General features: G+C 39.0%; 1 protein-coding gene across 8 annotated transcripts in view; it reads right to left on the bottom strand.

Annotated features, from left to right (window-relative positions):
- Positions 1 to 17500, bottom strand: part of FHIT (fragile histidine triad diadenosine triphosphatase) — a 1253716-nt gene that overhangs the window by 592914 nt on the left and 643302 nt on the right. The gene's annotated exons all lie outside the window — the stretch shown is intronic.

The raw sequence follows: 17500 nt of genomic DNA, 5'->3' as shown, positions 1-17500 counted from the left end.
TGCTGGCTCCCACTCACCTAACAATTCAATTCAGAACACTAAGCGGTCTACCTGCCTGCCTGTTGTATCAGCCTCATCTTTTGCCAATGACCCCCCCCAACCCCCAAACTCATTTCAACACTTCCCACCTACACTTCCTTAAAAATGAACTCACATGCTTTCATTGTATATTTTAACTATTTAAAACTATTTATTAATATCCTGGCTGAAGCCACCCAACCAGTAAGTAGCAGAGCTGTCATCCCAAAGCCGATCCTCCTTCTTCCCTAAGGCCTCCATCATTCCCTCTGCTGAAAGGGCTCACAAACTCACCTCACAGTGAGCACTGACTGACTCTAACGCCGGCTCAGTCTTCTCATAGTTCCTTCCTGTTCACCCTGAGACAAAATGAACCACTGATCCATTTGTGTACCCAAGACCCCTTGCCTGCTTCTGTTATGGAAAGAGTAAAACCCTCTTTTTTTTTTATGCCTCTGTTTACTCCATCACCACAAAGTTCCTTGAAGGCAGGGCCCTCATTTTTGACCCTCGGAGCTGAGCATAGTTCCTGGCACACTGTAGGTGCTCAGTAAAATGAGTGTTGATCCCAATCTAGAGACCAGAGAAAAATCTGGTCATAATTACCAAAGAAAAGGAAAGAGTGGGGAGATGCAGTGTGTGAGTATGTATTCGTATTGATTATCTATAGTATAGATGGGTTCGATATCATAATAGTTGGGTTATCTATACAGAGAACCCACTAGGTTAATAGGGTACTATATACATAACCCATTGGAATTATCTATAATATGTTGATGGGATAAAGATAAAAACTCAGTACAAAGTAAAATAGAGGCCAAATATATGGCATTTTTATCTTAACACAGAAACTCTCTTAAAAACCTTTGAGGGTGGCTTATCAATACTTCATAAGCAGCAGACAACTAGAGTGCAGGCCACTTTACAAATAAACATAAATTGTAATTTTCACTGCTCCACCGTTGAGAAGAGTCATGGAATCCTTAAACATCTTTTGGAGAAAGAGCCCCTGGCCTATATAACTCATAGTTCTACCGGGGGAGAACTTGTAATGGAATCAAGTTAAAATGTTGCCACACTAAACCATGTGCCTTCTCGGATTTTGCCACCTACTAACATCACATTACCAAATACACTCATTTAAGTTTGAGGATGTTTTTTTAAAAACATGTTTCATGTTTGTTTTTTACTTATAAGGTCAGGTCAAGAGAAATCAAAACACATAGCAGAAGAACTGTCAACAATGGCTTAAGTGAGGTCTGGTGGTTACTGTCTACCTCTTCCATGCCCTGTATTTCTCTCAATGTTTGCATTTCCCTTCAGGAATCTTTCAAAGCCGCATCCCACTGCCCACCTCGTGGCATTTGCAGAATAAGAGTTTTCTTTTCCATCACTATTGACAGCAAAATCTCAATGAAAATTTATATGCTTATAGTCACTTTGAAAGAACAGGCAACTTAAACACTGAGGAAGCCAAGGTCAGCATGACTGTATCTTTCTCTTCTTGACATGTTTTCTTTCCCTTCCTTCTCCTTCATGCTGTGGGGTGGGGCTGGCGGGGGTGCATACGAAATAATTTCAAGGTGTACATCCATCTGACCCACCACAGTGAGAATAACCATGCCCTCCTAGTCCTAAACAAGGCTGCCTGGAATCATACTGTCACATTTCTCTGCCACTGGAAATGCTGCCTGATATACATTACCTTGTCTTCACTTCAGGTTTTAATAATAAATTCAAACTGTCTTTTCAAGCCATTTTCTTTAATGCCTTGACAGACTTATACTAGCGTTACCCTAGATAAATGCTTGCTTCATCTCAAGGAGGTATCAGAAAGAATAATTTCTCTCAATTTACTCCTGCATCTTGCCTGTTAATTATTTCTGAAACATTTTGCAGTAGATTGCTCAGCCCCATTAAATAAAAATTATCTCTTAAATTCCTTACCCATTCGCACCCATCCGCCAATCATAGATTTTACACTTTGTGGTATCATTTTTGAAATAACGTTTTACTAACTGCAACGTTTATAGTTAAACCAAAGGGAAGAGGTTCATTTGTAACAAGGCTTTTCTCATCTGTAACATCTATCAGAGGTTTTCCTTTCTAGTTTATTTTACATCACCTCCAAACAAATAAATCTGGGGTTAAAATAGTATCCCTCCCTTTCTAGGCTGCGCAATGGGAAAGGTAATTTACACAGTGCATGACTAAACTGTACTGACTGGACAGAATCAATGGCACAGAAGGAAAGCAGCAATGCATCACAGGACCACCCCTTATCCATCAGTCAGCAGCCAAGATGACTGTGTGCCAGCGGCAAGCCATCAGCATGCACATGTTTTCCTCTGTGACTTGTGCTGAAACCTAGGCTGTCCAGTTCATACCAGCCCTTGGCTAAAGCCCTGTGGGGAGTAACTACCAACCATAAACTTCCTGTCCTCTAAAAACATTTTAAATGGATAAAGTATGCAAATAGAGCCACCAACGTTTCCAGGGAGTCTCAGGTGTAAATGACAGGGTGTTACTGGAGTTGATCTTTAAATGAAAAATTCAGGTATGACGGCAAGGCAGTTTTTCACAATCCCCCGATGTGACCCAGGAGTTGATATAGTATTGGGGAATTATATACTTCATGATGTAATTTTTTTTAAAACAACATGATTTTTTTTTTAACCACCAGCTTGGTTTATGAAGGATGATGCATATGCCTGCTGAAATATCAAAGTAAACATTTCATTTACACAGGTGAGGAAGAAGGAGGTTAATGCCTCATGGCAAAAGAAAGCCTAGACCTTTTCCTGGTTCCTTTTTCAGAGTGGAGACAAATGCCAGCTTGAGTTATTTCCATTCAACAATCGAATCAACAGATGAACGTTGTTGTACCTACTATGTGTCAGGTGCTGTCTTAGGTTCTGGGAACAGAGTAGTGAACCAATGAGGTTAAAGAACGGTGCTGTCATCGAGTACATTCTAATCAGTGAATTTTATTCATCTTCATAGACCTGACCCAAAAGATGTTCATTTCTAAAGTATTTCATATTGAAATTAACCCAGTTCAAACTGTATTCCTTTTCCTAAAGAGTATGGATTTTCCAACACCAATCATCTTTGTAATATGTTTGCCTGATGTCTAGGAAAAGCATTTTTGGTCTCAGACTGTTTTAACTATTCACCTACTTCGCAGAATGCTATGCTGAGAATGAAACTGCCCAGACTACAGGAAAAGTAAACATTTTTTTCTTCCTAAGTGGAAATGAAGGAGAACGTTTAATGTGTACCTCTTATTTTATACTTTCCTACTTGATCTTGTTTTTTAAGGACAGCCATCTCTGCCCCAAGTTCCCAGATGAGGCCTGTTAAAACCTCAAATTCAGTACGGTTTTCTTGAAAAGTCACAAAGTGGCAAACAAATTGAGATGATCATCTACCTTAAAAACCCATCACTGAGGCTCTTGATCAATACCTGGCACCAGTAAATCTTAGACAGACATGTGGGAAAGACTGCTGGAGCCAGGCAAGGATTCTTCTTAATATGGACACTGATGTCATTTAGGCAGAGAGAAGCTGGGCAGATTTGCACTAAAAGGGAAGTGATTATATGATACATCCAAGCCATAAATATACACTCCATTCAGTTATAAAATTCTATATGTCCTTAGGAGGGCTTCCTGTCAGCCACTTAACTTAGAGGGAAAAAAAGGAAAGCTCTATTAATCATTCATTCGGCTCAAAACTTACTGAATCCCTGCTCTGTGTCCGGCACAATCCATGATCATCATCACTACTGTGTGTTGAGTTCACTGTCTATGATTACATGCCTCATGTCATTTAATCAATGAGTAGCCCTGGAAGTTGAATGTAAATTTTATCCTCATGTTATAGATGAAGTAAATGACACTCAGAGAGGTTATGTTGTCTGCTCTTGTCAAACAGCAAACTAAATAATCAGGGACCAAATGAGGATGCGTCAATCTCCTAAGCCCATGGTTTTCCCCAGTTTTACTGAGATAAAATTGACATGTAACACTGATATGTTTAAGGTGTACAATGTGTTGACCCGATACACCTATGTACTGCAAAATTATTACCACCTTAGCTTCAGCTAACACTTTCATCATGTCACATAATAACCATTAAGATCCACACTTTTAGCAACATTTAAGTATATAATACCGTATTAACTACAATCACCATGCTGTATATTAGATCTCCAACAAATTATTCATCCTATAACAGGAAGTTTATACACTTTGACCAACTTTTCTCCCTACCCCTCAGGCCCTGGTAATCACCATTATAGTCTCTGTTTCTATCAGTTCAGCCTCTTTAGATGCCACAGATGAGTGATAACTTAGCATAATGTCTGTCTGACTTACTTCTCTGTCTGACTTACTTCACTTAGCATAATGCCCTCAAGACCTATCTATGTTGTCTCAAATGATAAGATTTCCTTCTTTTTTAGGACTGAATAATATTCTATTTGTGTATATGTATCACACCTTCTTTATCCATTCATCTGCTGACAGACACTTAGGTTGTTCCCATATCTTGGTTACTATGACTAATGCCACAGTGAACATGGGTATAGGTATCTCTTTGAGATACTGTTTTCATTGCTTTTGGATACACACCCAGAAGTGGGATTGCTGGATCTTACGGTAGTTTTATTTTTTATTTTTTGAGAAACTTGCATACGTTTTTCCACAATGGCTGCACCATCTATATTTCTACCAGCAATGCACCAGGGTTCCCTTTTCTCTACATCCTAGTCAACACTTATCTCTTATATTTTGATGATAGCCATTCTAACAGGTATGAGGTGGTATCTCACTCTGGAAAATCATCATTTTCCCAGATTAGTGAAATACTTTTTCAAGTACCTGATAGCCACTTGTAGGTCTTCTTTGGAAAAATATCTTACTTAGTTCCTTTGACCATTTTTGATCAATTTTTTTCTACTGAGTTGCATGATAATTTTATATATTTTAGACATTAACCTCTTATTACATAAGATTGCAAATATATCTCTCATTCTATAAGTTTTTCATTTTGTTGATGATTTCCTTTGCAGTACAGAAGCTTTTTAGTTTGATATAGTCCAACTTGCTGATTTGTTCTTTTGTTGTTTTTACTTTCGGTATCAAATTCAAAAATTCACTGAGAAGACTGACGTCAAGGGGCTTACCCACTCTGTTTTCTTCTAAGAGTTTAATGGCTTCAGGTCTTATGTTCAAGTCTTTAATCTATTTTGAGTTGATTTTTGTTTAGGGTATTAGATAGAGGGTAAGCCTATAGTCTTAACTACTCCATTTGACTATTTCCAAATGAGTTGCTTAGTATGTGAATTCATCTGCATCATCAGCCTAGTGTTTCTGAGCTGAGAAGGACTTTATGGCCTAACGAATGCTGAACTGCAGAAGTTAGCCCATTTCCTTTTGCTATCTTCAACAACATGGATGGTCCTGGCGGTGGTATACTTAGTAAGTCAGAGAAAGAGAAACACTGTATGTTATCACTTATATGTGGAATCTGAAAAATAAAATGAATTACTGTAACAAAGTAGAAAGAGACTCACATATATAGAAGACAGATTAGTGATTACCAGTGGGAAGAGGTAATGGGGGAGGGAAAAGATATGGGTAGAAGCATAAGAGGTACAAACTATGTGTAAAATAAGTAAGTTACAAGGGTATATTGTACAGTACAGAGAATATAGCCAATATTTTATAGTAACTTTAAATGGAGTATAATCTATAAAAATATTGACTATGTTGTACACTTGAAACTAACACTGTAAGACAACTATAATTCGATTTAAAATGAACTCAAAAAAATCATGATAAAGGTTTAAAAGGAAAATAAGTACATTAATTTTTAAAAAGTCAATTAAAAAAAGAAGAAGTTAGCCTTTTCCCCATGATCACAAGATTTGCTAGAGGCAGTGGTAAAACTAGACTTAGGTTCTAAATAATACAAGCTTGCTTCTACTGTTGTGTACACAATTGTGAATAAAGCATAACAATAATGGTAACAGCAGCTAGTACTTGTGGAACCCAGTATCGATGAGAATTTTAAGCACTATAAATGTAAAAACTCATTCAACTGTCACAAGTTTATGAGATGGATTCCATCACCCCCACAGTATAGGTGTACCACTGTGACACAGAGAAGTAGCTTTCCCAGGGACACATAGCTACTAAGAGGTGAGGAATAATTTGAATCCAGCTCCAAAGACCAGCTCTTAACTATTACACTACTTTTCTTCTTAGTAAGTAGCAAAACCCCAATTTTCCTAATGCACTAAACCTAAAAAAGAAAAAAAAAAAAAAAAAGCCCTCAGTTTCTCTATGATGCTTCTTTGACCAACCCAGTCCAAATTTACTTCCTCCTTTTCCCAACCATATTTTGAGACTTTGACTCTTTTATCATATCTGCTTGATTTTGTGAACACACATGCTTTCTCTCCAAGCAGATCACTGCTCCTGAGATGAGGGTCTGTGTCTTTAATTCTACCTGTTCTCTCCAGCACCATCTCTCACAATGCCCTGACTGTAGCAGACAGTCAGCAAAAACTCTCAGAACTGAACACCAATAACAAAAGTGGAAGGCAGCTGACGACAGTTCTAATTCATGTGACTAAATTTGATAGAGAGTGTGCCACGTACAAAACAATCCATATCTGAATGCAGGGAAAACCCTGATCTAAACATCCCATTTCACAAACAAGTATTTAATAGGTGTTTTTGCCTGATTTAAGGTATTCCCCACCCCCATGCTCCAAAATAACGACTAGTCATTTGAATTAATAGACATCTACATACTTCAAGTTCAAAAACAGCTGCCTAGAATGATGTATCACAGTGTTTAACAAATTGTTCACAAATTAAGATTCATTATAGTTATCTAGGCCGACTTATTATTTTAAATAGCTCTATAATTCAAATTTAATAGGAATTATTCCTGTTTAACCATTAATTCCTTTTTACTAAGACAGTAAGAAAATAAAAACACTCTTGCTGATCATCAACTCATCACATTGCTGGATTAATCCAAGCCTGCAATGCCTTTTACAACACAATGAGTGATGCGTATAGTGCTGGGAACATTCGAATCACCTAAGCTACTCCCTAGCACACTACGCCATCTGCTTCCATCAGCTCAGTTGTGTGTCCAGCCAGGAATCTGCACATCCATTCCCAAGCCTATTAGACTTGTGATTGTATTTACACGATATAAGCGTAACATAAGTTGATGAAATGTGAGTGCAGAAAAGAGACCCACTGCTTCCATTACTTCCCTGGAAAGAAGAGATCAATCCAAATTAGGAGAATGATTGGCTTTATATTACATGTAGAAGAGAAACTTTACAAGGTAGGAAAAAAACATGGTAAAATTCCAGAAGAATTATGCCTTAGATTGCTTTGCAAGTGTCCATGCTTTTGCTCTACTTTGAAGAAATCAAAAGCAACAGATTTTGACTATCATCCAAGAAAGTAAGGTGGAAATCCAAATAGCAAATGCATATTCAAATAGGGTCTAGATCCAAAGAAGGATTGGCAAACAAATGCACATTTTAATGTCCTAAGTTAAAATAAAATGCTTAAATAGTATTTAATTTTTTTAATCATTAAATCATTTGTTGCTTTTGCCAAATGTTTCAATTGATTGACAAAACAGAAGTCATAAAGGACCTGAGCAAAAAGCCTTCCACAGTACTGTGTGCAAGCCATGGGGAGCTAGAGGTCAGATGGGCTGTGTTCCTGGGCTTGGCTTCCAGAATTGCCCTCACACCATATATTCTCACCGCATGCTCACCTGTGTCAGCTTTGAGATCCTCAGTCTGTCCTCATGTCCTGAGTTACAGCTGCTTAAGCACAAGCTGTTCCTCCCTGGAATTCTTCTTGTAATGTCCCCAGTCACCGTGGTTGGCCATTCTTTCCTGCCTGTGCACTTGCTCTTCCTTCTACACTTCACTCCACCATTCTTCACCTGTTACAGGCATCATCCCCTCTCCTTTTCCTGACCCTCCAGTCTTGTTCGCTTCTCACTTCCTCTATGCCCCCTTATTACAAATAGAAGATTTTTCTTTTTTCTTGGCTGTGTTCATCCTTGGCTGTAAGCACCAAGGGAGCAAGAACTGTGTCGTTTTCATTTACTGTTAGATCCCTAGTATTCAGCATTTTGCTTGGCAGAAAATAAGGACTCAGTTACTTATTCAGTTTATGGATATACCAGTTAATGAATTAATTTAGGCAACTGTTCCTCCAAAGTTCTAAACTTGAATTCTTCCTTTTCTAACTTGTGTTTTCTATATGGCACATGCAGGGATAAATTCCTTGTGCTAGAAGATTTGAAACACAGTATTTCACAACCACTTCTGAACTCTGCTGTCTGTTTTGGCTATGGGCCCACAAGAGCTGATGTCAGATGAGAGGTGCTCAGAGGGATGGTACCCTGAGTTACAGGTCTGAGTCAATGATTCCACTGGGCACACCTTCCTTCTGATGTCTGAAACCATCAGAACCACACCGAGCAGCCTGGTGAGGTGGCACTGGCACTCGCCTCTCTGTGGGCATCATGAATCTCCTGACCCTTGGATGTCAAGAATCCCTCCTTTTAAATTCTCAGATCCATGGAAGGGCTTATACTAGCATTTATAATGGACAAAGTGTTGCAAAGAGAGTATCTCTGAAAAAAAAACTGGCTATTCTGGAGACAGCAGGCTCTCTTTGGGCTTGTTCAAAAGTACCTGCCCACCTTCTACATTGCTTTATGAGCAAGAGATTCCACACACCGGTCTTAGGGCACCAAAACCATGCTCACATTCATGCTGCTTCCCTATACTGTTTCCCATCAGTCACTGAGGAACTCTCACCTCGGCAGCCCCACATCTGTTTACACTTAGTCACAGCCTTGCAAGTTTCAACTTAGCCTTGCCCCTTGACTCTCATTTTATAGAGGCAATGGAGCTAAGTCAAAAATTTCTTCAAAAACCAAATGGTTCCTAAGCTTCTCTGAGTGGTGCCAGGAACACTGCCCTGGGCCTGCATCTCCTCCTCCTGCCAATTCCAGACTAGGAACTGGCACTTCACCCGGCCATCAGTACCCAAGACTAGATTTTTTCTCCCAGTCGGGGAAATTGAGCTTGCTGCATTTCTAAGTCATTTGATTCCGAATGTCCCTACTATCTCTACATGGAAGGTGACACATAAATGCAGTCATTTACACAACAGGCACTCTAATTTTCAAAAGGAATCTTAGACTTGGGAAATTCTTGTTATTTGTTACATGCTTAAGTAACAACAGAGACTATATATTGAACATTTTCTATGTACTAAGTCCCATGCCTAGAACTTTACCTACATTATCACTGAATTCTCTCAGGAGTCCTGTGAGGAATGTACCACTGCTATCCCATCATGAGGAAGGAAGCTAAGCATAAAAACCCTGCCCACAGTCATAGAGAATGTGAATTCATTTATGTTAAATTCCCAGTTTAAACTATGTAAGTCAAAGAATCCCGAAATGTAAGCAAACAAACAAAATGTATGAAGATCTATAGTGGCTTTTCTCCTTTCTTACTGTTTTTACAATATTCAGTGGGGCAATGAATCTCTAGAATTTCTCATTTCAGGGTGTTTTCTCTCATGCAGACTTTATCTGGCATCTCCCTCCAGCTCCTCAAGTTGATGGAACAGAACCTAAGCACAAGTAATGTTGGGTAATGCATCGTATTTATCATGTAAGGTGCTTTAGTGTTTAGGTTGGAATATGATTCTGACACTCTGGCAAATTACAGCCCAGCAAGAGCAACATATCATGAATGTCTTAGATATAATAACCAGCTATAGCAAGTCACCCTTTCTTGAAAATTTGCAAGTTCATCCCTCTTATTTCAATTGTTTTATTCTTAGAATTCTTTCAAACCTCAGTAATGCAGAACCAGATGACATCACTGTGTTTACCGGGTGGAGCAGACAGAAAAGCAGAAAATTTTAAGGAAAAAAAAGGGCAATTTTATACTGAAAGGACTTAACTCTTAATACTTCACCAATATTTGATGAATCGCTGATAAACTCTAGCTTTATTCTCTTCAGATTCCTTCCAGATTGTGCTGACAGTAAGTCTGACCAAGTCACTTGCCTATTAGTAATGTCAATGGGTAGTTAATTCACAAAACTGTACAAGTTCCTAAAAATGGCCAGCGATTTCTGAACAGTAAATATAGATACTCTTCTTAAAGTCTTTTCTTGGAAGCAAGAAGAGTTTCCACTCACTTAACAATACAGAAGCTCAGTGAATCATTTAAAAAGTGGGCTCGAGAAAACAGTAAGATCTTTAAAATCATTTATCATCTCAAACTTCTCTTTAAACAACCATGTCATTTTGTTGTTTACTTTAGAGAATAGACACAGGAAAAAAAACATTTAACCCATCAAGCCACAAAACCCTGACACACTTTTTTTTTTTTTTAAGTCACATCCAAACTGCTTAATATAATGAAATCTTTGTCAAGTTGTTGGAAATCTTAGATTAAAAGTTTGAGTTAATATTTGATATTTTAAAAATTTGTACATATAATATTAATTTTCTTTAAAAAATTCATTTTATGATGCACACAGGGATGCCTTTAAAAGTTCAGCTTTCAGTTCCAACTCTCCATTGTCCTCCTGAAAGTTGACTCTATTCTCCAAGTACCATTATTCTTGTCTGTCATTTTAGGTCATTTTCCTACCAGTCACTGTTATAAGGAATATGATTCTCTCTTTCAAAAGAAATGTCATTTCCTCACAATGCCTGATTGCTTTATTATCCAGTTGAGGTGCCCGATTCACCTTCCTAATTATCAAAGCCTTTTTACACAGGATAGAAAGAACTTCCTGTGGTGGGTGGTGAGGGGGTCTATAGAAAATACAAGATCTTACCCAACTGTCTTTTTATTAAAAATCCTCTCTAAGATACGGGATAAATCATATGATTTTCTGGCAGAGGAGAGACTGACCAAAGACCTTAACTCCATTAGATTAGAAGACTGATAAATGAACAGCCTAACATTTTCTTGACACAGTCTTGACAGCATCACCACAAATGCAGCTTAGGTATCCTGGCCCTACCTAGTCACTCCATATGGATTACTGTCAGTGCTCTAGAGCAGGGGATCTCAAAGATAACACACCAAAGCATTACTTCAAGAGCTTATCAAAAACATCATCTCCTGAGTCCCAGCTCCAGAGATTTTTGAATCACTAGGTCTGAGTGGGGGTCCCCAAATCTGCGCTTCTAACAAGACCACAAGTGATGCCAAATGCTAGGTTGAAACCACACGTCGAAAAATCACTCTAGAGCATTGTGATTCCAAAGCACTCAGGGCAAGCTGTATCCCTCATTCTGCTTCTAAAATTCTGTTCTTGAAAGATCCTGGTCTGCCCTTCTAAGAACTTGATCTTCAAAATCACAACGCTGCACTGGGAGGCTATCCTCTTTTGTTTGCGGGGGGGGGGGGAATGAAACAAAGTTATGGCTCTTCACGTGGAACAGAGAGCAAGCTGACTCTGGTTTACAAAGGCCTGTCTCATTCCTGATCCTTTATCATTTGAGATAGATGTGAGCAGTCTATGTCAAAAATGCACATTGCACATTCCCAGGAAGCCACTCATTGGGACAACAGTAATTTTATTTGAGCCTGTCTGAACTAGCTTTTCTTTTCTTCCCCCGTAGCCACTCATGACTTTTTTTCCTTTGCAAGAAATAACTCACAGACAAAAAAAAAAAAATTAAGCATTTCTGTTTATATCAAGATTCACACTGTAACCCCTCTACTCAATCATCCGATGCAAAAGAATACATAAGACCGTAATAGCCACTCTTTAAGGATGATTAAATAAATATCACCTGAAAGCTAGATTGCTGGCAACATTTCCATGTCTTTCGTGTGCAAATCCATATGGTGGTGGTTGAAAGACCAAATATCTAAGGAAAAAAACCCAGATATACTCTTTGCTATAAAGCAATAGTTGCAAACCCAAATGCCTTACAGCATAAATACTGTAATTTAGTGGATCAAGCCAGGAGTAAGGCAAGAGAGAGTAGCAGGGACAACGGTGAACTTCAGAGTCCCAGCCTCGCCTAGAGCAAGCTGCTACTTAACTAGCTCCAGGCCGAAGTCCCATTCTGGTCACGTGGATAATAACTGAGTCACCCTCGGGAAGGGTACTATTTTTCTGTTTCTCACCTAGTCTTATTTCTTGATGTGTCCAGCAATTTTAAGTTACATTGTGGATGCTATGTATGAAAAATCACAGAGAAAATGGATGATGGTAACTTATTCCGAAGAAGGTTCATCCTAGTCTCTGATAGGCGCCTTGAGATAGGACAAGTCACCTTTATCCATTTCAGGACTGAGTTGACTCAAAGATGGCTGGGGTTTTGAAAGACTGGTAGGCCGCTTTTGCTCACACTCTTGGACACAGTATGAAACCCTATGGTGCTAACAGTACCCCAAATCCTTCATAGGTGCTGAATTCCAATTATTTCACCTTCAGCACTGGGAGACGGTGGAAAACGGCTTTGCTTTTTCACTGATTTGCTTCTTAGCTTCCTGGCCTCAAGGTGTAAGAATTAGGGAAAATGCCCCAAGGGGTGAAACTGCTGAGGTTCAGGCTAACATCTAGTACCTGTCTTCTAAGATCTTGGCCTCTCAAATCCTGGCTGCTTAAGCAGCCCCAAAGTTCACTGTCGGTCTCTCCAGTCTTGCAAGATTGTCGTAAGTTCTTGTGCCTTCTTAGCTTCCAATGCATGCTCCTTTGCCTGGTTTCTCAGCCTTTCATCCCAAGCCCAAAGTTGGCAAGTTCTCTGCAGGACAACGTAGCTTGTAGGATGCTGGCTCACCACTCCAGAGTTCACTCACTGTAGGAGTCTGGGTTTTCTTGGCAGCTCTTTGATGTCTTCAAATTAGGTGTCTTTCAGATTTTTTTCTTTTTACATGTGGCTTTTCTATTGTTTTCCAAGAATCACTGGTTTGTCATAAGTGACTTCAACTTAGCCAGAAGCAGAAGTCCCCAGGTTAAATTTAATACAGTCATATGAGTACTTCCCCCAAGAAACAATGATTTTATTCTGAAATTTGGCATTCAAACTCAAATTTTAACACCTCATCTGCAAAAGCTATGTAGGAACAATTTTTAAGAAGTGACTACAAATGTGATTTCATATATATATATATATATATATATATATATATATATATATATATATATATATATATTCCATTTCAAACAAGATATCAACTAATTCTTTCAGTTCAGTGCTCGCCTTTAAGACCAATATGTCAAGCCATTTTTTTTTAATTTGTCAGCAGCCTTAACAGAAATTTCAAATAACCACAAATCAATGTTATGGTTTAGAGTACTTGAGACACTCTAGATAAATATTTGATGATAGATGGACAGCAGGCAGAGGAATGGTTTCATCTAATGCAATAATAAAAAAAAAAGTGACAAGATGCACACCCTTATGCTTATCAGGGAACAAGATGAGAATGTTGCTGACAGAATATCACTCCCATAGTTGCCAGTAATTGGCCTCACTTGAGGCAAAGAGATAGAAATTTGCACAGGGACGCCATCTGCCTTAAGCCTTTCTGTATAATATAGTGCCTTGGATGAAGACGTACATGAGAGGGACAGTAAAATAACTCAATTATTCCCATTACCACGTGTCATCTGCAGCGGTGGTTTCTAATATTCCTGAGAATTCACCTGCAGAAGGAAGCTAAAGAGCAGCAACGGATTCTCTTTATCGTAAACGTGGATGGCTCTTTGAGAGTACTGCCCTGTTAGGACATCCTGCCTGAGGAATCAGGAGCTCGTCACCATGTAGGCAGCCTGAGAACGTGTCAGTGGTCTTGGTATGAGATTATCCATAGTGAATGTGATGTCAGTTCCTCTGGGATTTTAACTGACTACATGGTGGGTCCCTGCTGAGAGGGCTCTAGTGTCTTCAGTAATGTGCCTACCCTCCGTGGATGGCATTACTAAGAGCAAATACCCAGGCACCTGTATGATGGGGATGTGGAAATTCAGCAGAGCATGGAACGTTTCTAAGCTAATTGCTTGATTTTCACAATTATCTAGACTTAAGATTGAGTCACCAACCAAACCAAACCAAACACCTTCACTTAGGCCTAAAAACAAACAAACAAACAATAAATAAAAATGACTTCAGCTTGGTGTGCAGTTTCAAATAATGAGGGGGAAAGGAGTATTACTTGTATGTGGCAGGCACTGGGTCAGGGACATTACATGAAATCTGTTCATCCTCACAACGTTTCAAGGTAAATACTGTCAGGATCCTCACTTTTATAGATGAGGACAATGAAGCACAGAATGGTTTAATAATTTATTCTAGGTACTAAGTAGGAGAGCGCCAACCAGAAACCAGGTCCCTGGATGCCACATCCCAAGTCCTCCAACACACTGCTTTACTGGCCGCCTGGACTGCATTGAGCATCTTAAATGTCCAGCTTCATGTTCCCTGTACTTTAGTAATGTGACTACAGATTACAAACATATACCTTTTTTGGCTGTCCTTAAATGCTGAGCTAAATATAAAATTAATGACATCCTGGGAGCTGTGATTCTGCCCAAGCACATTTTGCTAAGAACATGGTTTATGAAATCTTTCATATGTGGTTGCAATGTGTTGACTACATCTTGCCAGGAAGTTCATTCTATGGGGCTACTGCACACTGGCCACGTAAGTCACTGTAAGTTCTAAGAAGACTTCCTTCCAAATGGTCCTTCACCACCATGTCATAAGAAATTAAGTATATTGGAAAATGAACACCTAGATTATCCCCTTTCCCAGGTTACTAGGCCTGCATCAAGAACAGTCACTTGATACAAAAAGGATGGGAAGACGCCGTGTCTGATCCATAGAGTTTGCTCCCTCAGAGCTGTTGCAAATCACACACTGGTGTTTAGACCAAGTATCTTTGGGGAGGTAAAGCCTGGTCTAATTGTCTAGAAACCACATACTGCAAATATGCACTTCAAGGAGCATTTACTAAGCACTAGAGGAAAGGGAACTGATGTCCAGTTACAGGCCAAAATCTTGTTCCTGGCTTTTCTAACACCTGTTCAACCATGAGTGAGTCACATTGTGAGCTTCAGTTTTCTCAATAAAGATGACTCATGATTGTTTTGTAAAGGTGGCACCTGTGAAAGCACTTCCAAAACTATTCAAACATAAGATAACGTATATGATATTCACATATATATGACGTGCACACATGTGCGCGTGCACGCACAGACAGAGCACTAGGGGCTAAGCTGTGCGTATTATCCAGATGCCAAAGACTATCAAGTGACAAGGCGAAAGTAAGCAGACAGGAGAAGTCCACTAAACCACCCAGAGGAAGTAAGCCTGAGAGGAGATGCTGCATTTCCACAGTGATGGGGAAAAGGCAGAGCAGTCCAGGCAAATGGAGAGGGAAAGGAGTACAAAGGTTGGCTACAGCAGTGGGTCCCCGAGAGTCTTGCTAATGAGCACTGGGTAAGTGTGGAATTCTGGGAAGAAACAGCAGTGGACCAGACTCACTCTTTAACAGAAAATCATGTGCTACAGAAAAATCTGTGTGCTGGGCACCATAAACCAAAAACACCAACATGCAGGATTCTGCTTGATCTGACAACAAGCCCAGGCAAAGTGTGCCCCTGATTTGCTCATTAGGTACCAGAGACTCTGAGCAACTTATCTATTGCCAGGTCCCTATAGAGAGTAAGTGGTAGAGGCCAGGTTCAAAAAAGATTTGACTGCAGGAATCATGCTCCTTGCCCACCTTACTACGTTGCCTCTCTTTATACCACACCGGGATATAAGCCAGCATGTGTATTAGGCAAGTGTAGATGAGAACAACTTTGGGCTTTTAGATAGATAGGAAAAAAGAAGCATGATACACACTTAAATGCCCACAGCCCTATTTCTGTGTCATGGGCATCACAGGTGACACTCAACATCCTCAAGTATTCTCCGGCTTTCTTACCCAGAAAGAAAACAAGTGAAATATTAAAATGTATCAGCATTTTTCCTTCTTCAGGAGAGCTCTGTTCTTTTTTTTTTTTCAAAATGATTCAGAGTATCTGTGTGAAAAATAGAAATGAAGGAGTCAAAAGGGAGAACTTGTTGAGGGTTAAATATAAATTTGACTCTTTAAGATTATTTAAGTATCTGTGGGATATCAGAAAGTAGCTGTAAACATGTGAGACAACCTAGTCCAGTGAGAGGCTGGACTTGAGGTTCACGATTGCAGGCTCAGGTGGAGGGAGGGCTGGGGCAGGGGTCACTGTACACATTTTACAGTCGGGGGGGGATCCCCACCCCAGGACTTTCACAGGGAACTTGGGTAAAAACTGCTTGTTTAACATCTGCTGGGTGGGTAGGAGGGTATTAAAAAGAACATTCTAATATAAATGCTTAATTCTTATAATCAAAGAAGTCTTTAAAATGTAAAACTCAATTTTCAGAAGAAATATTTCATGAAATACGTCAATCTTTACCTGGATTAACAGAGAAAATGAAGCTGGCTTCTGTTTAGCAATATGAGGAGATTCATAATCTCTTATACTATTGGGAGCAGACCACATAGACTATTTCAATGAGATTTATAAGCAGATAGAACTGCTTCCAAATTGTTTCCAACAATTAAGAGTTAACACAGATACTTGTAATTTGCATAATGAAAATTTGTTTCTAGTACTTAAGCCAACTAAGAAGGCAATCATAATATTAAAATGCTTTGAATTAAATGCTGTCAAAATAGCAATTAATTGAAAACGAAATATGCAGTTATTACTATTCAAAAAAATCATTTTCACATGTTTTTATGTATTTGGCAATGTTGAACTTATTCTGAGCCCTATACTCACAGAAAATAGCCAAGGTCAAGAAATCTTAACCCTTTTGTGTTTCCAACACTCAAAACCACAAGGACCAACATGTCCTTGGATATTCTAAGACCCTCCTCCACCTTTTCTCAATGACTCCCTTGTTTCATAAAACCCCAACTTTTCTCCTCCTTCCTTGAGACATTCTTCATTCATGAACATTCTCCTGTATTATGAGAGCCTGAACAAAACCATCTCCTTAATTGTCTGGTACATCTTGTCCTTGACATTTTCAACTGTAAGAGTTTTCCAGAAAAATGTAGCAAGAAATAAAAGAGACCATATCACACATACTTTCTCCATGCTCCTTTTCAGAAAATGTATGAATGCAAAATATCAGGTAAATACAATTCCACAAAGGATACTGAATATCAATTGATGACGCTGGTGCCATGACTCCAATAAACAATATGAGTTACTGATGCAAAATCTCATTTTGCATAAAAATAAATTAGTACAACAGAAAATTATTTCAAATTTCTTATTTGAATACCAAGGAAAATAACAATAAGCAAGGATGCCTGACTCGCCAATAA

Source organism: Camelus bactrianus, chromosome 17, assembly GCF_048773025.1.
Source record: "Camelus bactrianus isolate YW-2024 breed Bactrian camel chromosome 17, ASM4877302v1, whole genome shotgun sequence".
Taxonomy (NCBI): domain Eukaryota; kingdom Metazoa; phylum Chordata; class Mammalia; order Artiodactyla; family Camelidae; genus Camelus; species Camelus bactrianus.
Note: the sequence above shows the minus strand (reverse complement) of the source record. Positions and strands in the feature narration are given on the sequence as shown.